We start from the raw sequence: 19,858 nt of genomic DNA, 5'->3' as shown, positions 1-19,858 counted from the left end.
TGGACAAGTCCTCTTAAAGGAGTATTTCGTGATCCTAGCATCCTCTTTTTATGACATTTTTCAGTACATATCCACGAAAAATGCATATTCCCAAAATTTCAGTTGATTCCGATATTGCGTTTGCGAGTTATGCATGATTTAGTGTATTACACTGCTCCAATACGTTGTAATTTCGTTCTGGTGCACCAGAACGAAATTCAAATTTCACGATATCTTTGCTAAACGAATTAATCTGCAAGAAATATTTTGTACATAAACATTATGTAGCCAGAGGTTTCCAGTGATATAAAAATCTCAACTTTTTTGAGAAAAGTGGGGGATGAGGCTGTGGATCACGAAGTGCCCCTTTAAATGTTTCTAGTGTGCATTATTTATATGTTACTTGATGTATTTAGGCCAAATAAAAGAAAAGAATAACTGAGCTTGAATATATAATAGTACAGTACAAATACAGACATGACAATAACAGTGTGGTTTATATGCTCAAATTGGCAAATTATACAACAGGAAATCATTTACAAAATATTCCATATCTTAAAAATAACATGATACAGTGTACAGTGCAATCTACACATACATAAATATGCATCAGTGAATAGGGTTTTCCCAGTGTTTTGTATGAAACATGAGGCAATATAGGGGATATCCCATACACGTAGGAAAGGCTAAATATAGTATAAAAATTGTGCAGTCAGATCGTATACAAAACAAAAAGACTTGCCAAGCTCTATTGTCAATAAGAGACCAACAGAATTGTTTGAAAAGTTTGAAGAATTACTGAATCAGCAAAGAAATTCAGTAGGACTGGAAGGTAAGTTGTAATACTGGCTTTGAAAGACTAATATTTTAGAAAGGTGTGGTGATCTGTAAACAACTTTAAATTAATCGTAAAAAAACTTTAAAATCAATAAAATATAAGGATATGGTAGATTGGTACATATGTATGTTGTCTATAGTGAAATCTTACTAGTGCAGTTCTCTCTGTTATACATGTAGTTTGCAATTTAGAGGGTTGGCATTTTCTTTGGAAGGTGGGGTGGGGGGGGGGGGGTGTCATGAATATGTTGGTGACCAGAGTCAATTGTTATGAACCCCCCCATCTCACATTGAAATATTTGTATGACCCCCATCACAGGATGATCCCCCCTCTGCACAGAGACCACACCCAATTATTCCTATTATGGTCAAGAAATGTGTTAAATATGTATACATATAAACACTTCAAAAAAAGTAAGTTCCCCTTTACATTTGACCATATTTCTCCAAAAAAAACCCCACTTATGCGATTGAAATGGGTCTTGGCACACTTCATTCGACGTATCATACCAACACTGACTGAGAATGTGAACCCAACAAGTGCTTTCATGCATGACTGGGCTCATAATAAATGAGAAATCGCCTATTTTAAAAGCTGCCAAATACAGTATTTGAAGAGCTTATTTCCAAATCGTGTTAAGTCCACACAAGCACATGTTTCTGATTTACCTGTTCGATATTGCAATGGGTTGTGATGCTATAGGTATTATAATTTCAGTTGGATGCACTATTACAAAGCAAACAGTGGATGGATGCACAGTAACAATACTGTGTGAGGTCTTTGTTCCCAAATAGGAACAATAGTCTGCACATTGTTATGCAGCATTGTTGTGGTAAATAATGGCTTGTTGATGGTACAACTCATTGTTGCTAATGTCAAACTTATCAAAGTAATTGTGATTGTATCACACAAGTAAATGAGAAACATGTGGTTGTGGACTTTAACACGGTTTGAAAATAAGCTCTTCATTTATTAGCGCGTATTTCCCTCGCGTACCTGTGTGGTTCCTGTTACGGCATTGGAGTAGGGATTGTAATGTTATGGGCGGGAATCAACGCTGGAGCAGTGGCGGCACCAGCATTTTTAGGGGGGCGGCAAAGTGAATTTCAGGGAGGGCAAATATCAATAAATTTGTCAAAAAAGGGCCACAAAAAGGGGACATTTTTGTAATTTTGACTGGGTGGGGGGCGCGGGCTTGAGAGAAAATGAATATTGTTTCCATCAATGGCAACCTCAATGCCAATAATGAGCCTTTTCAACCCGGGCTTCTCAACCCCACGTGATTCCCTACGCTGGGGCTGTTGATAATGGATTTGTTTTCATGGACGACAACACGTCCCCACGCAGGGAAAGGCTTGCCGATCAATTCATGGAGGATCAATTAAGGCATTGAGCATATGATTTGGCTGACAAACTCCCCAGATATGATCCCCATTGAGTATCTGTGGGATCAGCTGTAGTAGGCCCTGGATCACAGAGTTGATGAGCACAAGAATCTTTTCAACTAACAACATCTCATATAACAGGAGTGGGATAACATTGCACAGCATCGAGTGGCATGCCTGCAAGATCAATGCTGTCAAGTAATACAGCAACGCAGGGGAAACACGCTATTTAGCATGTTAAGCTCAATAATACTCTATTGCACTATTTGGCAGCTTTAAAATGGCTCATGCAATGTGAACCCAGTCATGCATGAAAACACTAATTGGGTTCAATTTCTCAGTGTTGGGGTGATACGCCTGATGAAGTGTGCCAAGCAGTGTTCGAAATAAGAAAATAAAGGTGGTTGTCCACCGGGCAACCAGGTCTCATTTTTTGGTTATCAGCCACATTTCTCATAGCATATGGAATACAGATAACTCCTACCAATAAATATTTTTGTGTGGGGAACCACGGTTAGTCCTGGCACCCCACACAGATGCAATGATATACACGGTTTTCACCTCTGTCCACTGCCTCTTTATTTCTTTTTTGTACCTTTATACTCACCACACAATTTTGCCATCGGTTGATATTTAAATCTCGCGCGTGTGACGGTTGGTTGGTTAACATTTAAATCTCGCGCTCCAGGACCATTACAGCATTTTTTTTACAATACAATACAATAAACGGAATTTATATAGCGCCTTAGCATAAGCATTGATAAGTATGAACAAAGCACTTTACAATGATCTTAAAAGTACAACTTACACTACATCTTAGGCTACAGTAAAATGTACAACTTAATTAGTTTGGAAACAAATAGGTTTTCAGATTAGATTTAAAAGTGGCCAGACTATGTGAAGTACGAAGTTTTACAGGTAATTTGTTCCAGAGAGCTGGCACAGAATTGCAGAAGGCATTATTCCCATATGTTGTTTCCGGTCTTTTGGTGAAAAACAGTTCATTGACTCATCAAACTATGACTGCTTACGGTAGGCCTTAATTGTATATGTGTAGGGGTGGTGATGGGGGATGTTTGTTAATGGAATGGGGGAAGTTTTTGTACAAAATGTGATCATTATAATTATGATATAACTTAGCCTATCTTTCTCGGCATACAAATCCCGGGAACAAATCAGAATAATGTTTGAAATTTGAATTTTGCACTTTAAAAACTCTAAAAATTAGGAATGACTGACAACATAATTATAGGCCTAACAAAATTACTGTTCGACATAATTGCATAATATGCGCCCCCCAGGATTATGAGGATTATGGTTAGGGAATAGGAATAAGTTAGCAATATTCTCTGGCAATCAAATCAAAAACAAACAAAAAAAGCAACACTTTTGTAAGTAATACAGGTTTTTGACCAGTTTAATATGATTCAGCTTCAATCTTATTAGACACACTTCACTGGTTGCCCGTTAACAAACGCATCATTTTCAAAGTTCTCCTGTATGTTTTCAAGACTGTTCACAACCTGGCTCCTGACTATCTCACAAATAGCATCACAATTCACAAACCATTAAGACAAGGTCTCCGCTCAGCTCTGGATGTTAACCGTCTCGCGACTCCGAAATACAACAGGAGGTTCAGCGATGGCGCTTTCAGTGTTTGTGGTCCCAAATGGTGGAATGACCTTCCTATAACCATCCGCTCATCTCCCACTGTTAGTACCTTTAAAGCCAGTTTAAAACCTATCTGTATTAAGTTGTTTTCATTTCATATGTTTCCCTTTTCTGCATTGCTGTGGTCAGTATAGCTTCTGTTTATTAATTTTTGTTGCATGTAAAGCGCATTGCTCAATTTTGGAAATGCGCTATATTAAGCGTCGTTTGTATGTATGTATGTATGTATGTATTCAAAAACACAAGCTGGGAAAATGTAGTAAAAATAAAATGAAGGCTTGGGTGGGTTTTGAACCCGGGACGTCGGCATGTGTGGGACTTAAAAAAACGTCACAGCGCTCTAACTGATTGCGCCACGAAGCCAAAGATACACATACAGAGGTAAAAAGACAAACTTAATAAAAAGGAAGTCGAAATCATTTATAAAACTATTTGATTTCGCTCATTTTGTGTTTTATTTGCATGATTAACAACAGAAATCAAAATGTATTTATATTTAAGCAGACGAAATACAAAATAAAGGCAGTTTAATTTTTCTTTGAGGAGGGGGCCGGGGGATGGAACAGGACGCCGCCTGTGATCCCTTCATAACATTTGTCATTGAAATAAGTGCGCCAAGTTTATCCGCGATATATCATGGCCGACTACCTTAGGTTATTTTAACTTTTATATAATATCCTAAAATGATGTAATACAAATTTTAGTGGAAATATACGCCTATTTTGCTAATATTTTAGGTTCTTAAGGACCTACAGTGACATTGCACATTGGTTCGGTTCGAAGTGATTTGCCTCTCAGCTCTGTGAGTAGAAACGAAATCAGACAGTGTCTGACACGATTTCAATTCTGGTGTGAATTTCCATTTCAAAAGCAAATTTCTTTTTTTTTCCATCGAGATCCCAAGTCCGAACAAGCTTGAAATTAAAGACCTCAATGGTAAGTTTCATTTTTCAGGAAAAAATGTTTGGGATTTTGTTGGTGCACATAGTTAACAGAGCGGGTCAAAATGTCCCATTTTCGCGCATTTTTACATGTCTGTATTTCTGCGCGCCAACGTCACCTGACTCTCTTAATAGCATCTCATCAAAGAGGTAATTCTCTGCAAGAACTGAAAAAATTAGCTTGGGATCTCTTGATCTTCATATTTTTATGATTTTTTGAAAATTGACTTAGCTCATTGTGGAGGTCAATTTGACCTCTTCTCCCCTCGAACAATGACACGCAGCACAATGTGGGCTTTTAACTGCATCACAAATTTTTTTTATTTTTCATCGTCTAGCTTCTTTGGCGACTAGTAGACAAAAAACAAGCAACAGCTACTTGGGATCATGTGGGCGCACTACTATAATAGAGGTCAAAGTTCATACTTTATGCCGAATTGCCATTATTTTGCCTATGTGCAGCACAAAAGGGGAACTTTGACCCGCAATATAAATGTGCGCCAACATGATCCCATCTTGTATTTTGGATGATTGGCTACAGGGCTGATGTATAACTGATAGCAAGTAAAAAAAAGTGGGATCAAAAATAAAGTTGAGCGCTAACAACTGCCGATTAACTCAATGTTATAGTATTGGAGGCATTTATCATTTAGGCATTCATTAACGGTTATTTACCATTCAATGGAATGCCTATTGAGTGCTAGGGTATGCTAGTTTAAAGGTACGGGTGGTCAGTAAAAAAAACCCTGTTCAGGGGTATTTTTCCAGTCATTTGATTTCATTCTGAAATGCTTCTTTTCAGCTTGTGATAGTATCAAGATGCCTGCAGAAACGATTTCCATAAGCGCAACTTGTACTGGCATGGCATGTACAGCCTCTGGGACTGCAGCACCAATAATACTAGCTGTAGCCGGTGCAATTGTCATTGTTCTGGTTGGCGGTGCAATAGCCTATGTGTATGTATAAGTTTTTGCTGTTTGGCCCCTCGTTGTATATGCCTTAAAGGAAGTCTCCGTAAATGGAGGTTTGATTTGTAATTTTTGCTGTATCTATTTCATTAAGTTTTGATGGCTGCATGATCCATGCTATGAGGTATGCTATGATTTTTCAACATTTGTTGCTGGATTGTATCACTAGTGTTAAATTTTGTGCAATTTGTGACCATAAAAACGAATAAAAACATCCGTTTCTCAACACGCGATATTCAAAATTCCCGGGCGCCGAGTGCAATGACGTCCCAGTAATACAATGAAGGCTGACGACAATTGAACAAATAACCAATACGTCATTGCACTTAGACAATTTCGGCGCGGGAATTTTGAATGAGAGCCGACTATTTTTATTCGTTTTTATGGTCAATATGAGTTTGTTTTAAATAAAACAATGTGATTTGTGCTTGATAATTATTTTTCTAACATATAAGGCATAATGTTATGATTGCCGGAGTCCCCCTTTAAAAGTGTCCAATATTGTTATTATCGTAGCTAGCCTACCCTGCATCTACCATGATGGTGATACTTTTGCCAGGTTACTAACATGTTTATTTTTGGACGTTTTGAATTTCAGCAAGTCAAAGAAAGTAGTAGGTACCATAAAATTATGGATAATTCCAATGCAGACTTGCAAAACAAAATGTAACATGTAATTATCCTATAGATGCAATACGTAGACCAAATTTAACACAATTACTGCAGCTAGATGGATCTTTACCATCCAAAGCTTTTATTTTCCTTTGATTGACACAGTTGATCAAGATTCAACTGTGTGCATAATTTTTATACATATTATTATCGCATCAGACAGCTATATCATGTTAAATATATTATCACATCAGAGAGCCACATCATCTGAACCATTTGTCAAGAAGTGGAACGCCTACTTCAATTCCCAAACAGCCTAATTAATTTGGAATGGACATTAAAATAGATAATCAAATTAAGTTTAAACATTTCACATTTAAAATATATAATGTATCACGCTAGACAGAATCATTTGTCAAGAAGTGGGACCCCCACTTCAAATGTCAAATAGCCTTGATTTCAAGGTGTAAGTGCCTCTAGGATAGTGGTTTCTACACAGATACTACTCTGAGATCTGGGGGCCGAAATAGACAATTTTTGCCAGGCTTATTGAATATAATCGTATGGTATTGCATATCGTATGGATTCTCCATCTCTCTGCCCCTCTCTCTCCTCTCTTTTTTCTTCTTTCTCCCTCCTTTTTCCTTGCACTAGGGGGCGGGGGCCCAAATAGGCAAATTTTGCCAGGGGGAAATTGCCCCCCTGCAGCTACGCCACTGACTGATCATGTTTATAGCACGATGAGGATCTTTCATCACGTGAGTGATTAATTATTTGATTTAATCATCACCGTGATCATCGGACCAATGTGTTGAAATCTGCTTCTCCTCAAAACAACTTTGCCCGACAATCTTACATGCAATTGGGCAATATTTTAAACAAAACTTTCTTTTACAAAACATAATATTACGCTGTATGTTTTATGATCAAGCAAACTGTTTGGAACACACTTCCAAATAACCTTCGTAACGCCCCCAGACTTTCGTTATTTAAACGCCAGCTTAAAACCAATCTTTATAAATTGATTGTTTTTATGTTCGTTTGTAAATTTCGTGCTTTACGCGCTTTGAGTTCCTCATCAGAGATTGTGCCTTATAAGAACCATTCATTATCATTGTTAACTTAAACAGGTTTTTGTTTTTAAACAAAAACCTGTTCAAGCAATTATTAACTAGATGGACCGCGGTTCTCGGATGTCGCGGTTTTCAACGCACAGCGTCGACCGTGATGCCTCCACCAAAGGTAGCAATGTGGCGCTCAAAAGTTGATACAAAGGTTCAAGCTTCAAGGGCAGACTGAATTTAACATCAGATGACACCTGGACGACTCGACTGTCACGATTACCTGGCTGATGGTGACTGTACCCACCAAGTTTTATGCCCATACAACAGTTTTTACTAATTTGACTTCAGATGACCCTGGTGACCCCAAAAAGACCTTCCAAAAATTTGGCTCTATATATTGACTGTTCCCACCAAGTTTACTGCCCATACGATAGTTTGTACTAATTTGACCTCAGATGATCCGTGGATGACCTCTGATGACCCTGAAATGACCTTCCAAAAATTTGGCTTTAAATGTTGACTGTACCCACCAAATTTCATGCCCATACAACAGTTTTACTAATTTGACCTCAGATGACCTCTGGATGACCCCAAAATGACCTTCCAAAAATGTGGCTCTAAATGTTGACTGTACCCACCAAGTGTAATGCCCATACCACAGTTATTACTAATTTGACCTCAGTTGACCCCAAAATGACCTTCCAAAAATTTGTCTCTAAATTGATAGTTTGTACTAATTTGACCTCAGATGATCCGTGGATGACCTCTGATGACCCTGAAATGACCTTCCAAAAATTTGGCTTTAAATGTTGACTGTACCCACCAAGTTTCATGCCCATACCACAGTTATTACTAATGTGACCTCATATGACCCCTGGGTAACCCCAGATGACCCCAAAATTATCTTCCAAAAATTTTGGTTCTAAATGTTCAATGTACCTACCAAGTGTCATGCCCATACGACAGTTTTTGCTAATTTGACCTCAGGTGACCCCTGGATGACCTAATGTGACCTTGACCCACTAACCAATACAAACTTGTTCTGCATGGGGTCAAGATGCACCCACCCACCAAGTTTGAGGAACATTTGTTGTGGCAGCTCCTCATTTGTGGAACTCTACCTCGTCATATCCATACTTGCTCTTCACTTGAATCATGTCTTAAAACCAGGGCCGTCGCTAGACCATTTTCTCGGGGTCGAGAAATAAATTTTGCTGGTATAGCCTGGTATGGCCAGATTTACCTTTTGATGGCCCTGGGCACAGCAACATGATACATTTTTGTAGCCATCTCTGGCTCTTTGGATAGAAGACACCCCTCCCCCACAATTGTAACACAAGTCTTTTCCAAGCTGTCCCCAGAATCCCTGGAAAACTACACTAAAATTCGATTAAGTGGGCGCGAAAATGTGCTATTTCAATGCTAAAATTTGAAAGGGGGATGTACCGGAGTCACCAAGCTAGGGGGCAAAATTTCCAAACCGATCTGTTACTAAAAGAACACTACCGGGACAAATGCGCATGAAAAATTGCAGTTTCAATACTAATATGAACAAAATTGAGGACAATATGTGCCCTTTAATCGTGCCAAAGGAAGATGCATCTAGGCCTTTTACAGCTTTTGGTTAATTTAGTCCTGGTATTTTGATCCAGTATACAAGTTTTATGTTATTTCCAGGCATCAGAGGAGCTGCCCTAGCACTCATATTATTTATGATTTACATTATAGAAAGGTTAAGCATATGTCAGACGATTTGACTTTCAGAGCCAACTTGAGTTTTTAACCCATTGAGAGTTAGAATGATAAATGATAGCCCCTTGCAAAAACTCAAGTTGGAAGCAAAATGGTGCGTGTGACTGGTATTTTTCCTTCGACTTTTATTCCCATCTGGGAATCCAAAAGTTGTGCCAGAATAGAGCACTGTCCTATTCTGAGCCAAAAGTTGTTTGACTTTTCTATTAACTGTCCAATCAGATACCAGAATACCACAGCCTGTGGGGAAATATGGAATGTTTGCAGGGGACTGCATGATAATGCAAATTTCCTTTTTTGTAAACTAGTCTTCAACTAACATAAACACTTTTTATCACAGGCATAATGCTCCAAAATTATGAAAACAACATCAGATTTTATAGATTTTTATAGGGAAGAGGAGCTAATATATGGAGTGGATATAAAGTAGCATAAAGACAAAGGGGTATTTTAGGTCTAGAGAGACCAAATTAATACTCAATATTACCTTTCTCAACACACTCACCACAGATGATGAAATGGAATTATATCCTATGATTTTCTAAAACAATTGCATTTGTGTTTTCAATATAACAGGTAATATGACTAGTTTAATCTTGGAATTTAATAATTTCCCAATTTGTTTGCAATTTTAAAAAATGAGAAGGAAAGAGTGTCCCTTAACAGAGTCCCACAGTCAAGTATGTCAACTATAGGTCAAAAGAGTTGTGCATAAAAGTTGTGTGTGTGTGACTTGAAAAGCTTCAGTTTATTCAAGTTCATCTGATTTCTGTCAAAATGAAAGTCAAATGCAAAGTCAAATGCAAAGTCGAATGGTGTGACAACAGCATTAGAATTATAACCCCGGGGGAGGGGCACATCAAAAGTTTTTGGTGGGTATGTTCCCCCGGAATTTTCAGGTGGTGGGTCTTTGGGAGCTGATGGCGTACCATTAAAATGGGATCTTTTGGAGCTGCGAACAAGTAAAATGGGAACTTTTGGAGCTGCGAACAGTCAAAATCAAGGGTCTTTATTGGCTTTTCGGTTGAAAATTGCCTGAAAAAAACCCCAGAAATATGAGGAATGAGCAATTTGTGGGTCTTTTTGAGCTGAAATGATCAAAATCAAGGGTCTTTCGGAGCTCCACTTTGGTCAAATATAGGGGGTCTTTTGGAGCTGCAAAATCCAAAAAGGGGGGGGGGCTTTCCGGGGAATTTGTGGTAAGTGCCCCCCCATTATAACTCTCATTTTTGAGATTCGTGTTCAAGTTCAAGATGAAAATTTTCCAAGGGGACGTCTCGCAGATCTACTCACATAATGGCTTTACGAAGATAAATGCGCGCGAAGCAATTTGGCATTTTAATGCAGGGTGAGTAAAAAAAAGAGCAATAGAGAAAAGGTTCCATTTTTATTGAAGAACCGAGTTGAACCTTTTAGGTTTTAAAGCATATACCGGTATACGATATATCCATCAATAACCTTGTGTGAAAAAATCAAGGAATTAGCATTTACTGTTTTGTTTTAATGACACATTTTATAGCGATACCCAATTTTAATGTTTGTCCAAGAGACATCTAAAATTTGAATGTCAGCCCACTCTGTGTAAAGTAGATTTGGAACAACTGCCGTTTTCTTAACCATATTGGCATTGAAATAAAATGGAGCAGCCAAAGTGTTATTGCCCTTGGTCTTGTTTAAGAAGAAACATTATTTGTTGTTATTTTTACTTTACCTTTACTTAAAGATGTTTATTCTCTATCAAAAACATACAAATTTGTAAGCGGGTTTTTTAAATGTCAAAATGAAATGCGCACACATTGAAGTGGAGTGAATTACAAAATATCCAGTAAGTTGGACATATTGGGGTTAAAAAAATCGGAGTTGGAGTCGAGTTAGACTTCTCCGTAGTCCACTTGCCAATTGTGCACTACTCTGGCTATTACATTTAAGCTTAAAACTCTGATTTAATTAATGAGTGCACAATTGATAGATTTTCACAACTGATCTTTTCAGTCACCGTCAGACGCCCTCTGTTTGTTAGCTTCCCAAGTGGACTACTGACTTTGCCTTGAGAGTTAGGCCAATTTCTGGCCTAACTAAAATTGGTGATGATGTAATGCATCTTTAAAAATGAATCTGGCTTGTGATTGGTCGCCCAGATCTCGTTATTGTTTAAATCCTCCCGACGTGTACTGGTACCATTATAACTATACATGGTACACAACTATCTAGGGAATGCGGCGCTTTTGTGCTGGTGGATGAACGTATGCATCTAGCGCGTATTGTACCACCATGCTTAGTCTTGTGGTTAGATTTTATTGATAAACAAGTATGATTGACAGTGTGTGAGTCCCGGGGTAAAGTTCTGCTTAAAAGTGAAAGTCCATAGTCGGTTTTTCGGATAATAAACTGGCAGATTCTAAAATTAGAATTGTTCAGTATTGAAGTGTCATTATAATTATGCCATTATGATATGTTGCATTCAATAATATAAGCCTCACGTGAGGGCCTATACTTTACTTTTACTGTCACAAATATAATTATATAGCCTAAACTTTTTCATAACCATTTTATACTAGTATTTTGATGTAGGCCTACTAAATATCAGTATAATTTCGAGTTCAACTGAATGCGTTCATCATGATTAATAACATTTTTATTTATCAAAAATCGACTATGGCATAGTCTAGAGTCGAGTGAGATATGAAGGACTTAAAGTAATGTTAGAAAGTTTGTTTGAACAGAAAATAAGAAATTAAAATAATGCAAAAACCACCTAATTTCAGTTAAAGTCAGTTTCAGAGCTGGTGCCTTTACCGTGCATTGTGTGCTCTCATTCAAAATACATGGTACCTCATGGACAAATAACGAAATTGGGTATTGCAGCAAAAGGACTCATAAAAATTAAACGGTAGTCACGATTCACTTCATATTTTCACAGAAGGTGACTATTGAGTGTGGCATATATAAAATCTTTCAATAATGGGAAAGTTTGACTTGGTTCTTGCATAAATGTCGATTATTTGCTCTATTGCACTTTTTTTACTCACCCTGTACTAAATGGGCCAAAATGGGGTTATATAATTTTGTGTCTAAAAATAAAACAAAAGGAAGATGCAAATCGTAAAGTTTGTCACATATCTATCTGTCAACTGAGCAGGGGAGGGGACTGATTGCCACCCTGCCCTATGGCTAATATCAATTTGCGCTGATGGACAGTGGCGTAGATTTCTTTTTGACTTTCAGAGGGATGGAATTCATTGGAAAAAAAAGTATAGTGAATCCAGCAACTTTTGGCGACATAATAAGTTTATGGTAGAAATGCGGGCGAAAAATATTGCCATATTGAAGCTAAACTGGTGAATATGGTGCAAAAGTGGAAAAAATTTGCATGCAAAAATTGGCACTTTTGGGGCTAAAATGGCCAAATATGCATGAGGTTAATTTGGTCAGAAAGCCCACATAGGGGAGAGTGGGGTAATCCCGAACACCTTTTCATTTCAGCCTATTACTACACATTAAAACAATGCAAGATAAAATAAACCACATCAATATTAAGAGTGGGTAATACTTTAATTTAATATAAGCACGTTCTCATTAATTCAACCTTAATTAGTAGATATGATGAAACAAAGAAAACATAAGGGAACGGTGGGTAATCCCAAACGGTACTGGAAAAGCTCATTAAAGAATAAATTTGGAGTGTTAGAATGAATTGAAGTTTTGATTATAACTTCTAATTTATTTCTAGAACCTCGGTGAAAGATTAGTTCATATTCAGCACTGTTAGATCAATGCAGATAAAAAATATCACACTCGACTCATGACGGCTGTTCGCGATTACCGCTCACGGTATCATTACTGTTTTCTATAGCCATTCGGGATTACCCCATCACTCATGTATATACTTTTTCTTAATTGTTCTGATAAGCTATTTATGTCAACACAATATGGTCACGTCATATCTTTAAGCAATCGTCCTCATGTCTAATTACTAGTAATAAGCCCAATCGCCATTCTAACTTCCGGTTTTTGAGAGCAGTTTTGTGACACTTTGACCTCTGACATTGGGAAAATTGCTGTAATTATTATCAATTAATTTATTATTGTCATCATAAAATCATTAAATATATTTAAATAATTAAGTCACTCAATAATAATGTTTTTTGGGTTTGTTTTCATTCTTGTAAAACATTTTAAGATTATATTTTGTACGAACAAAATCCAACATTTCTGAATTTTCCCAATAGGTCAAAGGACAAAGTGTCCCAAAACTGCAAAAACTATCCCACAATGCATTGCAAACTTCCAATGCCAATTTGGCTTATTCTACAATTCACCCCTCTTCATCACTACAATATTTCCTAAGCATCCAAACCGACCTGACAATAAAAAGTCAAAAGTGTCTAATTTCGCTTTTAATATTTTGTGAGACGAACCCCAACCTCTTGACCCAAATGTATGTGCATTGTGTGAATGTATCTTTGTAGTAGCTTTTACTGCATAGTAGTGTGATAGCGTCACCTTTCTCAGGTTAGCTATAACAGCACCATTCGGGATTACCCCGTGTTCGGGATTACCCCATGTTCGGGATTACCCGCCGTTCCCCCACAGGCGTCAGCAATGGGGGATGATTGTATGGCCCATCCCCTAGCAAAGATTGGGGCCTTGGGGGGATTTATCCCCCCATCCTCCGGGATCTATGCCTATGCTGATGAAGTGCGAGGTGCGGAGAGGTGATGGGATGCGCACATATTTTATCGATCTTGCAAAATGATCATTAGTTCTTTGTCTGCATCACCTTAACACGCCAGCCAACATCATTGTAGACCTAATATACCGGCCCAATAGGGGCTATGTTACAAACTTATTGGAGTTTTTATCCTCTCTCTCTCTCATAATGTGAGAGACACATCGCATACTGATCCACCCCTTCCATTTCTCTCTCTCCTTCTCTCTCTTCCCCTTCTCTCTTCCTTTTTCCTGAATGAAAGAAAGTTGCATATATATTGCATACCCATACAAGTGATAAAATTTTTTTGAACTCACCTAATGAAGTATAGTAATATTATTTTTTAATTACTCTATTTCAATACCTGCAGAATTATCAACAGAAAATGAAGGACCTGGCAACAAAAGAGAAGGTAAACAAAACAAATCTTTGAAAAAAATTGTGATAGGCAAAATGGACTGTAACCATGGTAACATATACTTGTATTTTTGCAAAATCAACCAATTTTGCACAAAATTGCCACAAAAAGTAGAAATTTGTGTGATTTTTTTTTTGTTGTAATATAGTGGCGTATACTGGTGGCATTATTTGCTGGCATTTTAGCATAGACAAACATGGTAAAAAAGAAGTAGATTTTGCATTTTTGATTACAGATTCATAATCTGCATAAAATTTCACCCTAGAAAAAGTTCCTTTAACCATAATATTAGTAACTTTTAAATAATGTTCAAACCATTTTGGCCACCAAATGGTGCCAAGATCTTGAACACGGTCATACACAAATACACCCATGCAGACTGTGCTCATTTAATAGGCCCTCCTGAACTTGTTCCTTGCATGGCAGGGACAACTAGTGGCAAATGGTGGTCATAGACCACAAACCTAGCTGGGGCATGTTGGTGTTGTGGAGGTATCTGACCCCTACAAAATGTTCCAAAAATGCTCCCCTGGTCATGGGGTTTGTTTTCACCGAGTTTGAGTCCCGTACTCCTAACAGATGTCCAAAAATTCAATTCTAAGGTTTGACCCCAGATGACCTTTGACCTGACCTATGCATGATGTTCCATAATGTTCCCCTGGTCTTGAGGTTTGAGCCCCGTACCTCTTACAGATATCCAGAAAAGTTTGTAATTGTAGGGTGTGACATGTAGGAGGAGAAGCATTTTGAAGTTTGTTGCCAGAAGAAGAAGAAGAAGAAGAAGAAGAAGAAAGAAAGAAGAACCCGGAAGAAGAATCGGAGAGCATTAGCTAGGTAATAAAATATCATGCTGAAAAGAACAACACATATTATGTGTTTTGTGTATTACATACCACAAGCACCATGCAGACAGAATTTTGACTGGTTAGTGTCCCCATCATACATTGTATTCGTTCAGGTGACACAGAAATATTGCACTTTCTGAGTTTAATTTTTCAAGGAGGGCAGTCTATTGAAACCAAAAGTTGATTATATATTTTGTACCTGCTATAAAAAAAAAACGTATATTGATTTTTATGTAAAGGTTCATTCATGATTTTTGGGAACTGGTGGTCCATTGTGTATGTTTTTTCTCCCTCCGCCAGTTCCAAGTACAGGGGAAAAAAATGTATACATGATAATTAACAACACCACTGAAAATCTTTTTCACTCACATGCAATTGCAAGTATATCTATATTCCTTTTTTTTTCAGGAGGGAAAAGAGTAAGAGAAGATTAATGAGCAGAAATGTGCAGTTCTTGAATACAATACAATCACAATACGATCAGCATTGATTACATGTAGACGAAGAATTGACGTATTGCACAACTTAATTGGATCACATTGATTTTTTAAATATTTGATTTTAACACCCTTAAGGGAAGGGGTATGAACGTTTGGACAGTATTTATTGTGGGACATTAGAGCACATCAGACATATCGAATTGCATTCTGAATACGAAGAATGTCCTTGCAATATCAAATAATTTTGATTTTTTGAAATTCGCAATGTAATATACATTTTATGGCAAATCATTAAAAATTGATATTTTTGATATTTAACAGTACTCGAAGTAAAATTTATAAATCTGATGATTTATACTTAAAGTGTATGTAGGTGGGAGGAAAAGCCGACGATCAATTGAAAATTTTGACCTTTCGTATTGAAGATATGGATTTTTTTTCAAAAAAAAAAAAAAAAAATTAGGCCTTTTGGGAAAAAAATCCATATCTTCAATATAAAAGGTCAAAATTTTCAATTGATCGTCGGCTTTTCCTCCCAGCTACATACACTTTAAGAATATATCATTAGATTTATAAAATTTACTCGAGGACTGTTATATCAAAAATTTGAAAAATATCAAATTTTGATAATTTGTCATAAAATTTGTATTATATCGTGAATTTCAAAAATGAAAAATTATTTGATATCAGAAAGACATGCTTCAGTATTCAGAATGCAATTCGACACGCCTGAGGTGCTCTCATGTCCCACAAAAAATACTGTCGAAATGCCATAAACGCTCATTCTAGATCCCTTAACCCATTCAGAAAAATGTGGCGCCTTTTTTTCCCCAACACTTAAAGGACTATTTCGTGATCCTAGCATCCTCTTTTTATGACATTTTTCAGTAGATATCCACGAAAGTTTATTCCCAAAATTTCAGTTGATTCCGATTTTGCGTTTGCCAGTTATGTATGATTATGTGTATTACACTGCTCCATAGACAATGCGTTGTAATTTCGTTCTGGTGCACCAGAACAAAATTCAAATTTCACGATATCTTTGCCAAACGAATTAATCTGCAAGAAAATTTTTGCACATAAACATCATGCAGCCAGATGTTTCCAGTGATATAAAAATCTCAACTTTTTTTTTTAGAAAAGTGGGGGGGGATGATGCTGTGGATCACAAAATGCCCTTTTAACACCCCAATATTTTCAAAACAATATCTATAACAATAATAACATATCGTGTACATGTAGAGGGTGATTCAAAATGAAGTAAACTTATGTTTGTGGCGCTTTTGCATGAAATCTAGAAGGAATCTGCTGTAAATGGAAACATTAACATTCTGAACGGCTAAATTAGAAAAGGAATTGTTGTATGCTGACTGGAAACCTGAGAAATACTCATTTGGATAAAACCACCCATTTTTGTAGCTGCACACGGTTTCTCTATTTTCCCAAGCATGTAGTCATGATCATGGTAGTGTGTTGACTGGTATAGCAGTCACGATATACAAATGTAAAATAAAGTTGTGTTACAGGAGTGGTTTCGATCAATGATGCCTAGCGGGCTACATATATGGCCTTTTAAAGACAGGCCTCAAGAGTTCTTTTTTAATTTTTCAATTTCAATTTCATCATATTGCATTGCACACAAACAAACGAGCCAAGTATAATATGGCACTTCAAATATGGTGACAAAGTTTCATGAAACTAGAAGTCCATGTGAAGTTCATTGTTTCTTTCATCTTCCCTTTCCCACAGCTGATCGGATATCAAGTACATGTAAGTAAGCATATAAAAATGTAGACAAGTTTTAAATCATGTGACTCTAATGATCTGACAGTCTGATATGAAGCTTCAGGATCTGGAAGACCACAAACTGGCCAGATCACAAGTATTTGCTATATAGTTAGGCATGCATTGCAAATACACCCAAAGATCAGCAGCTCAAGACGCAACCTGCTTCGCAACATTTCCCAAGCAAGTTTCAGTCGGACCATCTGAAGACAATGAATTACACCAGTTATAAGAGCTATCATGGTTATATGAGGAGGTATCCATACAAACTGTAGCACCGTCATGGATTTTGCATTTACATGTATAGGCCACATCAAGCAATACACTACACACATGGTAAGTGACACCGTGTGCAGCTACAAAAATTGTGGTTTTTTTTCAAATAATTATAATTTGGGTTTGGTGTAAGCAAATACAACAATTCTTTTTCTTAATTTAGACGTTCACAATCTGCTCTTTTCAATGATATTCTCATTTATAGTGGATCCTTCTAGATTTTGTACAAACATGAGTTTACTTCATTTTGAATCGCCCTGTATTATCTTTGTTACAATCATTATTTAATTTTTGACAGTTTCATCTAAGAAAAGATATAGGCTAATTAAAAGTGTAGAGATAAAACCATGTTTAAGGCTATAATATGCATTTCATGTTGTCAAAACCAAAAGTTTTAACTCTACATATCATGACTGCAAACCAAAAGTTTTAACTTTTGGTTTTGACAAGATGAAATGTATATTATGAATTTCTACAAACCTATTGAACCTCTTCAAAAACATTAGACTCAGTTGAGTAGGATTGTTGAGATAAATTGGTTAATTTTTTGTCAGCCAAATCCAATAAACACTGATAAAAATATTTCTCACTGAGCTTTCACCATCTTGGCTGATGGCTGATCACAAATGATCAGGTCCACTGCTTGTCCAACAAAACGCGTTTTCAATACCACTTGTGCACTACTGGGTAATGAGGTGTGTCATCAGCAACCAAGTTTCATGGGAGAAGCAGTGGAACAGAATCATCTGTGATCAAGCCATGAAAGTGCTCTAAACATGTTTGAAACAGATTAATTGAGTATAGAGCAAAGCACACTCATCAATATGCCTTTTGTTTGAAGCAAATCGGACATAAGGTTTTCAAAATATATCAATTTATATTTTCTTTGTATCTTATTGTTGTTATCAATAATCAATACAGTTAATGAGCTAAAATGACTAGAGAAGCTCATTAACATATAATTTTTGCCAATATTTTGCTAAAAATCCATGCATAAATGTTCAGGGTACTTTTATTTTGCATACTTTTGCCCTGAAACTTGGTCAAAGTGTTTCTAATATGTTCTAGTGTTTCTAATATGTTCTAATGTATTATATAGTGAAGCCGCCCCCTAATTTGCATATTTGCATAATTAATTAGCATTTATGCAAATTAGCTCATTAATTATGCAAATTAGAGGGCGGCTTCACTTTATAATACATTAGAACATATTAGAAACACACATATTAATGAGCCTTTACAGTTCTTTGAGCTCATTAACTGTATTGATTATTGACAAAAACAATAGGATATAAAGAAAATATAAATTGATGTACGGTATTATGGAAACCGTATGTCCGATTTGCTCCAAACAAAAGGCATATTGATCAGTGTACTTTACCCTACTCAATTAATCTGTTAACAACATGCTCAAAGCATTTCCTAATTTCTAGAAAATGCATCCAATACCACCTTAATAACTGATCAAGCTAATTAAAAATTAACCAGCATATTAAAGGTTGTTAATTGAATTACTGCACAATTTTACCTAATTGATGTTTAGCAGCTTATTGTAGCCAACAAGTAGTATCATTAATACGTATAAGTAGCTTGCATACAATGTAAATTTAATGCGTATAATTGTTTTTGCAATCTGCATATATATCAATTTATTACTCGGACATAAAAAATACTAGACTTAGCTGTGGTCTAACCCACAAACACAGCCGTGTTGTGACCCCTTATGACCTTTGACCCCAAAATATCGTCTCAGACCGGAAGTGACCCCTTAATGACATTTGACCCCAAATAAAAAAATACCACATATGAATTGGGTAACCACAATTCATGTGTTAACATACCGTTACTGTCCTATGTTTTTCTTAGCAAATAAAATTTTTTGAAGGTTTTTCGTTTTATACCGGAAGTGACCCCTTAATGACCTTTGACCCCAAATCTGTGTACACCCCATAGACACTGGGTAATAACAATGCATGTGTGCAAGTGGCATCTCTGTCCCACATAATTTGTGGAAGAAGATGCATTTAAAGGTATTTCTTTTATACTGAAGTGACCCTTTAATGAGCTTTGACCCCAATTTAAAAAAATACCACATATACATTGGGTGACTGCAGATCATATGTGAACATACCGTTACTGTGCTGTTTTACTTAGCTAATAAAAATTTGCGATC

General features: G+C 36.7%; 1 long non-coding RNA gene across 1 annotated transcript; it reads left to right on the top strand.

Annotated features, from left to right (window-relative positions):
* The first annotated feature begins 702 nt into the window (after positions 1-702).
* LOC140142857 (uncharacterized) lies at positions 703-15,966 on the top strand. The gene is made up of 4 exons (XR_011857593.1): positions 703-811; positions 5,617-5,770; positions 14,292-14,333; positions 15,593-15,966. It is a non-coding gene; the product is annotated as an uncharacterized lncRNA (long non-coding RNA).
* Positions 15,967-19,858: the final 3,892 nt, after the last annotated feature.

The sequence above is a fragment of the Amphiura filiformis genome, chromosome 20 (assembly GCF_039555335.1).
Source record: "Amphiura filiformis chromosome 20, Afil_fr2py, whole genome shotgun sequence".
NCBI lineage: Eukaryota > Metazoa > Echinodermata > Ophiuroidea > Amphilepidida > Amphiuridae > Amphiura > Amphiura filiformis.
This window is presented reverse-complemented; position numbering and strand designations above follow the sequence as displayed.